Source organism: Impatiens glandulifera, chromosome 9 (genome assembly GCF_907164915.1).
Source record: "Impatiens glandulifera chromosome 9, dImpGla2.1, whole genome shotgun sequence".
NCBI lineage: Eukaryota > Viridiplantae > Streptophyta > Magnoliopsida > Ericales > Balsaminaceae > Impatiens > Impatiens glandulifera.
In genome coordinates this window covers 7,101,066-7,113,063 of record NC_061870.1, presented here as the reverse complement: position 1 = coordinate 7,113,063, position 11,998 = coordinate 7,101,066, and positions in this window count along the sequence as shown.

Genomic DNA, 11,998 nt, shown 5'->3' with positions numbered 1-11,998 from the left:
GAAGTGTTCAGTCTGTTCCCTTGGTATCATTCTCATCAAATACCCGAATTGTCTTCTTGTACTGATCGGTCATTCGACTTAACCGGATGGCTTCCGGTGTTAAGTGGTATAACCGGACATCTTCCGGTTATTTCTCTACCTTGTGGCTGATCGGCTGTCTGATGTTTCCGGTTTTAAGATTTGGACGATCCTTTCTTTGTGCGGTCATATTCCAAGTGTTCCTGGTCGGTTTAGTGACTTGACCGGCTAGTTTTCTTAAGTCGGTTCTTTTGTTTGACCGGTCTGGTTCCTTTGTTCCTGCATGGAAGGTTTATTTATGTTAAGTTTTGTGAACCGGTCTAATTTTATCTAACAATTTCTCCCTTTTTGATTATTTTATTTAAAATTATCAAAATCATGTAAGTTTGCAAACGTAGGCCGGTTCTTTCTTTGACCGGATTTTTGAAACTGTCTTGGGAGAATTTTTCGAAAATTTTGGAAAAATTTTGAGAAAATTTTTGGAAAAGTCTTATCTTTTATTTTATCAATTTCTCCCTTTTTGATTATTTTATTTAAAATTATCAAAATCATGTAAGAATGCAAATGTAGGCCGGTTTCAAAAATAATTTTATATATATAGAAGGATAATCGAAAATAAAAAGTCTTATATAGAAATACTAAGATAAGCATAGTTAAAAGAAAGAGAGCCCCTATTCCGAGTCCGAGAAGTCGTAGATCAAGTTCTTGTTCCGTTTTCTCTTCACCGGTTGCGGTCGACTGGCCGGTTCGGAGACTCGTTGTCTTGTAGACCGGGGCTGTAGGTGCTCTTCATCCTCTTCTTCGACGTGAGTAGCCTGATCCGGTAGACCCTCAATAACCGTTTCAGTGACCTCGTTCAGCAGCCCGGTTACTAGGTCCTTCTTAGATGGTTTCCTTTTCCGCTTTGCCGGTGTCGAAGAGGCAGAGGCCTCCTTTTTCTTTTTGTTAGCGGCTGCAAAACCTTCTAGCCTTTGTCTTTCCCTTTCTAACCGCTCAGCATCCTTCGCAGCTTGAGCGGCTATCGACTTTGCAAGACCCGGAAACTTGGCCGCTGTCCTCCGTTCTCGTTCGGCTCTTTCTTCTTCGGTGAGTTGCGGAGGCTCCTTTGCTTTTCTTGCTTCGTTGTCCAGCGCATCCTAGACTTCCTGAGCCGCTCGGGCATTTGCCTCCACCACCGCAGTATCCGTATTTATCTTAGCCTTGTGCAATTCGGCAACTTGTGCGGAGAGCGCCTTGAGTTCGGCCTCGAGACCCTCATTCTTCTTTTCAAGTTCGGAGACCCGTCCAAGTGTTGTGCCGACCAGGTCCTCAGTGACCTCTGTCAATCGTTGATCGGTCTCTCTTTGAAGTCGGTCAAAGTTCTCTTTTATCTTTGAGGTTGTATCTTCCAAAATCACGGTTCGCCTAAGGTGGTTGCTGCGCAGAACCGCTTCTTTCTTTTGATCATCTTCGATTTCCAAGAACCGGTCATCTGTTCTCAACAACAGTTGCCTCGTCTTGTTGGCGAACTTGAGTGCCGAGCTAACGGTTCTCTGCATCTTTTCTTCTAGTGGGTTAACCGTCGAGTCTTCAAATTCTTGAAAGAGGCTCTTGACCCATTCTTTTGTAACGCCCGGTTCAGAGACTTCCGGTTGTTTATGTGGAGATTGCCCGGTGAGAGGAGGGTCCGTCCTTTCATTGGTTTCATCTGTTGCCGGATTTGCCCTTGGAGGTATTCGGCCTTGAGCTGGACTCTTATCGATCCGTGGAGCTGTATAGTGCGGTATTTCCCTTTGTCCGTACATCACCTCCAGCCGGTCAATTTCTTGGATGAGTTCTCCTCTCGCTTTCTCAAGCCTTTGTAATACCAGGGGCGTTAGGGTATCCTCCGATGTTACCTCTTCGAATCTTTCCGTAATTTTCCGGATCCGAACGGTTAGCTTCTGTAGCCGGGCTCGCGGTCTTAAGACGGAGGTTCGCCCCAAGGCCTCGTGGATAGTTTCGGAGTTTGTGAGGTCCATGATTATGTCCTCAATTCCCCTCAGTCTTCGGAAACATTCTTCGTCGCTTAAGTCTGGTAGAATGTCTCTATAACGTGTGCTGAACCGGTGCTCGTGCCATTCCCGGTATATCTCGCCAACCTTATCAGCTCGTTGTTCAATGACCCTTAGGATTTTGCGCGCTATATTATCGGCCTCTGTCTGTTCGTCCTCCTCCTCCTCTTCTTCACTGCTTTCTTCACCGCCCTCAGCGGTCTCAGGATTTGCACCCGTACCGGTGTTGTCGGGACTTTGGTCCGAATGCTCTTCATCGTCCGGTCTTTCGTCATCGGTCTTCTCTTATTCGGTTCTTTCAGATGTGGAAGTCGACTCTTCCTCCTCTGTTTGCGGTGGCGGTTCTGAGAATACTATCTTCTCTTTCCCCTTGCTTTCGGCTTTGTCTTTCGCTGGGGCCGATTTCTTGTCGGTTGACTTCTTTCGGCCACCTGTGGAACCGGGGGCCGGTTGCTTCCTTTCTAGGAATTGTTTGGCTCTAATTAGGCTTCTTGATGGGATGGTGACGCCGGGACCGATTTTGAGGTTACGGTGAAGGAAGATTTTGCCGAGAGGAACAGCGTATCCCCATGACCGGGTGGAATCCGGTTTTACCATATCCTTCAAGTTGTTGAACACCTCCTTCGCCCAGTTCACCTTTGTGCCTTCTATCAGGCCGACTAGCATCCTGATTTTGTCCTTGGTTAGGCTGCTGTAGTTTCCTCCTCTTGCTTGAACCGCCTTTGTGAAGATATCACAAATCGGTATGTACTCTGGTCGCAACGTCGATTTGTTACCCGAAACTTTTATCGGCTCCTTAGTCGCCGAGAGTATTTGGCATGCTGCTTCGAACGTTTTGAGCTTTATGTCCGCCGTTGCATCTTGGCCGGCTGTTGGAAGACGCAGGCTCTCCGCCACCGATTCCTCGGTTAGCTCCAATTCAGTACCGCCTACAGTTGCGGTGATCTTGTCGTCAGAGAGAGTTGCGGAGTTGAAAAATTCTTCAACCGCATCTCTATATAAAATATGGGGACCGCCGAGAAAATACTCCAGACCGGCTTCGGCTACCCGGTTAATAACTTCTACTGCCGCAGGCATTCCCTTCTGTCGGATTTCCTCGAAATCCACTTGAGTCAAGTGTTTGAACAGAACCGAGTCGCACCCCATCTTAGAGAGTTGAGAAAGTTTGAAGAGAATAAGTGCAGATAACCGCTTGAGAGAGTTTGAGAATTTAGAGAGAGAAAGCTGTTTCGCGTGAGAATGAAAAGAAATGGCCGAGAGCGCCTTTTATAGGTACGGTTTGGAAACCCAACCGTCCCATCAACATTGGGCGGGAGTTTTCCCTCCAAGCCGAATGGGCGGCAAACCATGGGCGGGAAACCAAAGGTGGGAAACCAATGGGCGCCAATCCGTGAGCGGTAAACCAGGAGGCGGGAGTTTTTGGGCGGGAAATTTCCTTCCAAAAATTTTGCTTTAGACATGGATGACGCAATCTTCTTTTTGAGACCGAATGATGCTGCAGTTTTCTAAAGATAACCGGTTATTTTGAGTAAGCGGAAATTTTGTAATCTTTTGAGTTTAAGCTGTTTTTCTTTGAGACCGGATAGGGCGCGGTTATTTTGACAACGTTGACCGGTTACTTAGATAGATAGTCAAGATGTTAAATATGACTTGGTCATTTAAACTGAAATGGAATTGTACTCAAGAGACATTGCAGAAAGGAAACCGAAATATAGATCAGTGCGAAAACAGACATACATAATATGGAAGACTGCAACTTATGTAAAAACCATTTTGGAGAACTTCTATTCTACTGCATCCACGTCGAGGATGTTTGAAGGGGATGCCGGTGTGCCCGGTCCAAACTCTGGCCGGTACTTGAGAATCAGCTTACTTATGTGAGGTGCATAACCGAGACCTTTCTTGGTCAGCACCATGTTCTTCAGGTTTTGAAAGATGATCGTTGACCAATTGATGGTCGTTTTGCTAAAGATATGGGTCATCATGTTGTAGGTGTTCTTTGAGTACCGCTGATTTGGGGACTAACAGAGGATAGACCGAGTCACAATCTCAAGAAGGAGTTGAGCGTGACGACCGAGGCGGGTTTTTAACCCATAGTTTTCCACTGCATCAATGGTTCCAGAGAAGAGTAGTGCATGATAGAATGTCTCAGTTCCCTCCAGAGTTGGAAAGTCAGAAAACCCTTCTGTGGGTAGGTTGAGTAGGGAGGCAAATTCGGCTTCATCAAGCCAGAAAGTGTGGTCTCTTACCGTAGAGACGATGTAATCGCCCCTGATGCAGGCGCTTCTGAAGAATGCATTGACATCCTCAATCAGTATGGGACCGGATTCTTCGAGGAAGGTTCGAAGGCCGGTATCAATAAAGGATTCAAACATGATCTGCTTTGCATGATTTCCGTCCCACTCTTCCATACATGATTCGAAATCGATACTCAGAAAATTTCCTAGAGTTCTGCTAGGCATGATTCTAAACTTTGATAGTAGATATAGAGAGAGTTTAAGATTTGAGGTGTGTTGAATTGATTAGGGAGTCTCTCCTTTTATAGAACCGGTTTTGGAGGGAAAATGTTCGCATTGAATGGCAGGTTTGTCTCTTTAGAGAAGAGAATCTTTATATTTCCAAGGTCATTGGGCAGAGTGTGCTTTTTGACTATTTGTGGATCTCGAGGTAAATGTTTGTTGAAGGTAACCAAATTAGTTGGGTATTGATTATTTAGTTAGTTTAGGAGTTATTTTGTTAGGAAGAGGTTCCTGTTTTATCAAAAGATTGCACCAACACATTATAAAATAGCGGAATAGAACCGAGATAAACATTAGATGGGATCAAAGAGTAACAGGGATAAAACTGAAAGAAACTTAAATAAAACCGAAGAGAAGCCGGATCGATCGTTGGTAAGTTGAATAAAAATACACCCGGTACATACAGCAAAACGACCGGGTGCAGGAAGGAGTGACTCAGTGTGCATGGGAGTTGACCTCACCGGCAGGGTTATTGCGGCGGTTCCTCATCCTCCAAGCCCTCTCAAACCAATCATAAAATGAGTCGGTTATCTCTTTTGTGAGCACCTGGGCCTGGTTCAGACCTTCGCCTGGACAGGTCGGAACACCAAGCTCAACTAGAAGGCAGCTTAGTTGGGGGATGAGGCTGACTGATCGGATGCCAACCATCCAGATGAGGACGTCAAACAGCACCCTGGACCAGTTCACCGGTGTACCGGTGACAATAGCCGCCATCATATTGAAGGTTGCGGTACAGTAGGTGTTGGTGACATCTCTTCCGAAGATGCTCCTACCTATCACATCATTGAGGAGCTGATATTCAGCCCTCAGGTGTGATTTAGTACCGTGATCATCAACCGGTTCGGCAGACCGGGCAAGAGTGAGAGAGACCTCGGCCTTTATGTTGGCCGGTACGTCGAGGTCTGTCAACCCTTGCTTTGGCAGGCTAAAGTACCGCGCAAAGTCCTTCTCAGTGAAGTCGAAGATGATACCTCCCACCTTAGATTGGATGTGGGTATCAAAGTGGGGGGTACCCCTGAACACCCTGGCGTTGTAGAAAAACTCCAGGATTGACTCAGGGTATACGGTATGTTTATCGTCAAGGAAGTACTGAAGGCCAGTATCTTCCAAAGATTTGATCATTCTATATATGTCGTAGTGCTCGGTGCTTGAGCATGATTGAAAATCAACTTGAAGAATGTTGGGAAACTGAGACATTTTTGCCTTAGTGAGAGGATGAGTTTTTGTTTTGTGAGTATTTTGGTTAGTGATTGCTTCACTTAAATATTAGTTTGGGGGCTATCCTATTGTCCAGGTATAACAAAAGGTGATATCTATTAACTGCAGGATAAGGGGTTTTGCATGAAATAGGTATGTTTGCAGTCTAAGGTGTTGGTCATAGGCCTGGACTGTGAAAGATATCATCAGATCTTCACGTCTTTTTAGGCGCGACCAGTTTACTCTGAAAGGGCAATGTTTCAGAACAGATATCTTTAAACACTGATAATTATTCCACTTATGTTTGAAATTCAAATAATCTGAGATAACCTGCTTCCGAACCGGTCAGTTATCAGTTGTTCATCCCGATGCGGTTATTTGGTGCATGCACCAGTAACCGGTCGCTTTACTCTATCTAATAAACTGGGCGGTTCTTCCACAGACACCCTGAAAATTTGAAGTTCAACAGTTTAGGAGGAACTACCGGTTTTATCTGTCTAAACCGGTTTCCCTTTAAGCATCCTTAAGAAGGATCTGGCTAATGTCGGTTAAGCCAAGAGTGAGTCTAAATTGAGAGAACTTAGCTTCCTGTAGAGGCTTCGTGAAGATATCGGCTACTTGTTGATCAGTCGGTACGTATTCTAGCCGGATATGCTTCAACGTGACATGTTCAGTGCCTTATGTCAATATGCTTGGTTCTGGAGTGGAGAACCGGGTTGTAAGTGATTGCAATGGCACTTGTATTGTCACAGAAGATCGGGGACTCTTCGGTTGTGACACCGAAGTCCTTCAGTTGTTGTTGGATCCAAAGAAGTTGTGAATAGCAACTTCCGGCCGCCAAGTATTCAGCCTCCGCGGTTGATGTGGCCACCGATGTTTGTTTCTTGCTATGCCATGAAACAAGCCGGTCACCTAAGAATTGACACGTACCGCTTGTGCTTTTCCTGTCAATCTTACACCCTGCATAGTCTGCATCCGAATAACTCGTTAGGTTAAAGGACGAATTCTTTGGATACCACAGACCGACATCAGGTGTGCCTTTTAGGTACTTCAATATTCTCTTTGCGGCTGTGTAATGGGATTGCTTTGGATTTGCTTGGAATCTCCCACACACACCGACCGCAAAAAGAATGTCCGGTCTACTCGCAGTCAGGTATAGGAGAGAACCGATGATACCTCGGTAAGCGATCTGGTCTACCGATTGGCCATCATCATCCTTGTCCAATTTGATTGATGAGCTCATTGGAGTAGCCGCTGAGGAGCAAGTGTCCATCCCGAACTTCTTTAGAAGCTCCTTGGTGTACTTGGGTTGGCTTATAAACGTTCCTTCTTTGAGTTGCTTGACCTGGAGACCTAGGAAGAAACTCAATTCTCCCATCATACTCATCTCAAACTTGTTAGTCATCATTGTTGAGAATTTATCACATAGTTTAGGATCGGTTGAACCGAAAATGATGTCATCTACATAAATTTGAACAAGTAGGATATGTTCCTTCTTTTCAAATTTAAACAACGTTTATCCACCGAACCGATGGTGAAGTCATGTTGTAAAAGAAATGCGGTTAGTGTATCATACCAGGCTCTAGGTGCTTGCTTTAGACCGTATAAAGCTTTGTTTAACCGATATACATGGTTTGGAAACTCAGCACTTTTGAAACCGGGTGGCTGTTCAACATACACTTCTTCACGTAATTCACCATTTAAAAATGCACTTTTAACATCCATTTGAAAACCTTAAAGTTTTTAAAAGCAGCAAAGGCTAGAAAAATCCTAATGGCTTCAATCCTAGCTACATGGGCAAATGATTCTTCAAAATCAATGCCTTCTTCCTGTTTGTAACCTTGAGCCACTAATCTGGCTTTGTTCCTCGTGACCAAACCGTCCTCATTGAGTTTGTTTCTGAATACCCATCTTGTTCCTATGACCGGTTGTTCTTTCGGTCTAGGGACTAGGTACCAGACTTTACTACTCTCGAACTGGTTTAGCTCTTCTTGCATTCCCAAGATCCAGTTCGGATCTGACAATGCTTCATCTATTCTTTTCGGCTCAATCTGGGATATAAACGCGGAATTAAAGTATTCCTCCAGAAGTTGACGCCTAGTTCGAACAGGTTCTGAAGGGTCACCTATAATTTGCTCAGGAGGATGTTTAGTGTTTCTTCTGAGATTTAGTTCAGGGATGTCTACCAAGTTACCGTTTACTTGATCAAGGCTAGACATGTCGGTAGGCTGAACAGGATTGTCAGACCGACCGACTTCCTCGGATTGAACCGAAGTGTCAGCTTCCTGTCGTGGGACAGCTTGATCCGGCAGGGTTTCAATATTACCCATTTGGTCATGGACAAACCGCCTGAAGACCGGAGTCTCATCTTCACTGTTAGAATGGATATTGTTGTTTTCCAATCTGTTGTGTAGATCAAAGCTTGATGCGGTATTACTTTCAACCGATTCATCGAAAACAACGTGAAGTGTTTCCTCCATGGTTGAAGTTCTATTGTTATACACTCTATATGCCTTACTCACTACTGAGTAACCTAGCATGATCCCGGTATCGGTTTTTGCATCAAAAACAGAGAGTTGGTTTTTGCCATTTATATATATATAGCATTTACAACCGAAAATCTTGAGGTACTTAAGTTTGGGAACTCTGTTAAAGTAAACCTCATACAGTGTTTTGTTATGAAACTTGTTAATTAAAGACCGGTTTTGTGTGTAACATGCAGTGTTGATAGCCTCAGCCCAAAATTTCTGAGCAATGCCGGAATCGGCTATCATGGACCTTGCGGCTTCCTTGAGAGTCCGGTTTCTTCTCTCGGCCAGGCCATTTTGTTGAGGAGTCCTAACACTAGACAACTCGTGTCTAATACCGGATTCATCAAGATATGCGGTTAAGGTACTATTAGTAAATTCGGTACCTCTATCACTTCTAATGCTATTGATGCGAGTTGATTTTTCATTTTGTAAGCATTTAAGAAGTGTAATCAGGTTGGATGCAGTTTCACGTTTAGATGGTAGAAATATTACCCATGTAAATCTAGAATAATCATCAATAACTACCATGGTATAAAGCATACCTCCTAGGCTAACAACCTGAATCGGTCCAAATAAATCCATGTGAAGGAGATCTAAGCATCGGCTAGATTGTATATTTCCTTTACTCTTAAAGGTTGATCTAGTTTGTTTACCCATTTGACATGCTGAGCAAACCTTATCCTGGTTAAATACTATGTCAGGAATACCTTCAACTAGCTTTTTACCGCGAATATAGTTTAAGGTTTTCATATTCAGATGGTTTAGTCTCTTATGCCACAACCAGGTTTGATCAGTCTTAGCTATCATGCATATAGGGTATTCTACTTTAGTTTTCCAGTCTACCTTGTAGATATTACCTAACCTATTTCCGGTTAACAGTACAATACCTTGAGAGTTCTTAACTAAGCATGCATGTTTAAGAAATTCTACAGTATATCCAGTATCACACATTTGACTTATGCTTAGCAAGTTAAAACGTAGGTTTTCAACTAAAAGTACGTTATCAATAGTTAAGTTACCATGGACAATCTTACCATTGCCCACAGTTCTACCTTTTGAGTTGTCACCGAAAGTGATTAGAGCACCGATTTCTATTCTGATGTCGGTTAGTAAGTTGTTATTCCCGGTCATATGCCTGGAGCAGCCGCTATCCAAGAACCATTCAGAGTTTCCTAGCCGTTTCTTTAGATCCTGCAAAATGTACATATTTACAACTATTTGGTACCCACATTTACTTGGGTCCACATGCAATTAGTCCTTTGGGTATCCAAACCTTGACAAACCGGACGATCTTCTTTGCTAAGGTTTTAACCGTCCTTTTGGCACTCGGTCTTGGGTATCTCGGTTTTTCTACAAAGGTCTTAAATGGTGGTGATCTTCGGTTTGGTGGTCTTCGGTTTGACCTATGCGGTTCAGGATTGGCTTTCATATATTTGAGAATTTTGGGTTTTCTTTTCACAGGGTCAAGCCACTTCTCAGAGTCGGTTGGACCAACATAGTCGTATTTTAGCTTTTCTTCTCTATAGTATGCGGTCAACTCTTCTTCAGCGGTCCAGGAGCTTTTAAGGAATCTTATAAGAGGGAGGTTACTTCTTGTAAACCTTACTTTCTCAACGGGTTTTTGGTCTTTGGAGCTATCCTCTGTGTATCCTAGGCCAAACTTGCAACGGGGATGTCGGTAATGACTACACATTTTCTTTACTATATCACTAGATCTCTTATATGCAACCATCTTATATTGAAGTCGGGCATTTTCTTCCTCGGTTAGTTCTCTAGCCGGTTCACTAGATTGTTCGGTCTTAGAATCTAACTTGGTTTCTAAAATAGGGGTATCATCAGGTTTTACGACCTCCGGTTCGGTTATAATGGGTACCTCTGGTTCTGTCGGAATGGGTATTATAGGATCGGTTCTAATGTTTAGGTGCTTAGGCAACATGGTTAGTAGGTTCCTATATTCTTCTACCATGTCATTCAATGCATTGTATAGTTCATCTTTAGTAAATTCATCACAAGGAGAGTCAAATACATGTTCCTCATTTGCCATGAGGCATGTGAGTTCATCATCACTGTCACTGTGAGCGCATAAGCTTCCTCCATCATCGGCTATCAGTGCTTTCGGTACCTCACTTCCTTCACCGGTTTGTTGATAATTGTTTCGGTTATCTTGGTTATCCGGTTTCCGGGTATCCCTCCTTGGTTTCCTGCATTCTCACTTAAAATGACCCAAACAATTACAATTATAACATCTTACATTGGATTTATCGCCATAGTTGTAGTTTGTTGGTTGGCTCCTTTTCATGAACCTTCCAAACTTCTGTGCGAGCATAGCCATGGCATCCTCGGTGAACTGTTCGACGGTTCTGATCGGTGCTGGTGTAGGAGCAACCGGTTCTATGGGTGTGATCAATGCTCTGGTTGAGGTTGAGGCGGAGACTTCTTCTTCAATTCTAGACCTCATTTCAAACTCATATGCCTTAAGATCTTCGAATACATCGTGTAGCTTTATCTTGTTTAGGCAGTTTGATTCCCTCATTACCATTAACTTTATGTCCCACGCACTTGGAAGAGATCTCAATGCTTTCATGATAACCTCTTTGTTGTCATATCTCTTACCAAGAGTTGCTAGCTCATCTAGCACACCAGTGAACCGATCACTGTATTCTTTCATTGTTTCTCCCGGTTTCATCTTCATGCTTTCAAACTTCTGAGTGGCTACCATTATCTTGTTCTCCTTTGTTCTTTCATTTCCCTCAATGATCTGGATAACCGTGTCACATGTCTCCTTTCCGGTTTTGCAATCTCTGATCTTGCAATATGTATTTCTGTCCACACTGTTGGAGATCCGGTTTCTTGCATGGTTATCCAGGTTGTTTCTCCTTCTATCTTCAGCTGTCCATTCCTTTATGTCCTTATCAATAATTATCGGTCCTTCGGCCAGAATGGACTCCATCTCATCGTCCAAGGTGATTAAGTGTAGATGCATCCGTGCCTTCCAGTTGGCAAAGTCATCACCTTCTAGCATTGGAGGCCTATAGAAAGACATGCTTGCTTGAGTATTGAAACTAACTGCTCTGATACCAATTGTTAGGATTTAGGTAGCCGCTAGAGGACCGGGGTTGGACCGGTTAGCGGTTCTCACTCGAAGGGTGGTAGTTAATCCGGTTAGAGATTAACACCGGGGTTTCAATACTACACAAATTGTCACAAATCCTTGAACTAGGTTCAAGTGCGGAAGAGGTTTGCTTTCAGGTTGAAGCAACACACTTGTATGATAGGCAGAATCGGTTTCAGATGATGAAGGTTTGAAATTTGATGGGTCGGTTTCGGTAATCTGGAGATTCGGCTTAGATAGGATTAGGTAGGTTGGAGCGGTACGGATCGGTTAGATAATGAAACCGGCAGACAGTAAATAACAAGACAGATTTTATGGATGTTCGGAGATAAAACTCCTACGTCACCCCTTCCTCTCGAAACCGCGAGAAGGATATTCACTAAGGAATACAAGTATAATCCGATCGAGACTTATTTCCTGCTCGATAACACTTTTACAATTTACACCGAAATTGTAAAATACACACACTTTAACTTTAGCACTTAGGCTTTCTAGAACAACAGTCTTATCACTTGTAGAATAAATGCTCTTAGAATTTCTTGTTGTCCCGCATTTACTCTTCTTCAACTGCCCCTTTTATAGGTGAAA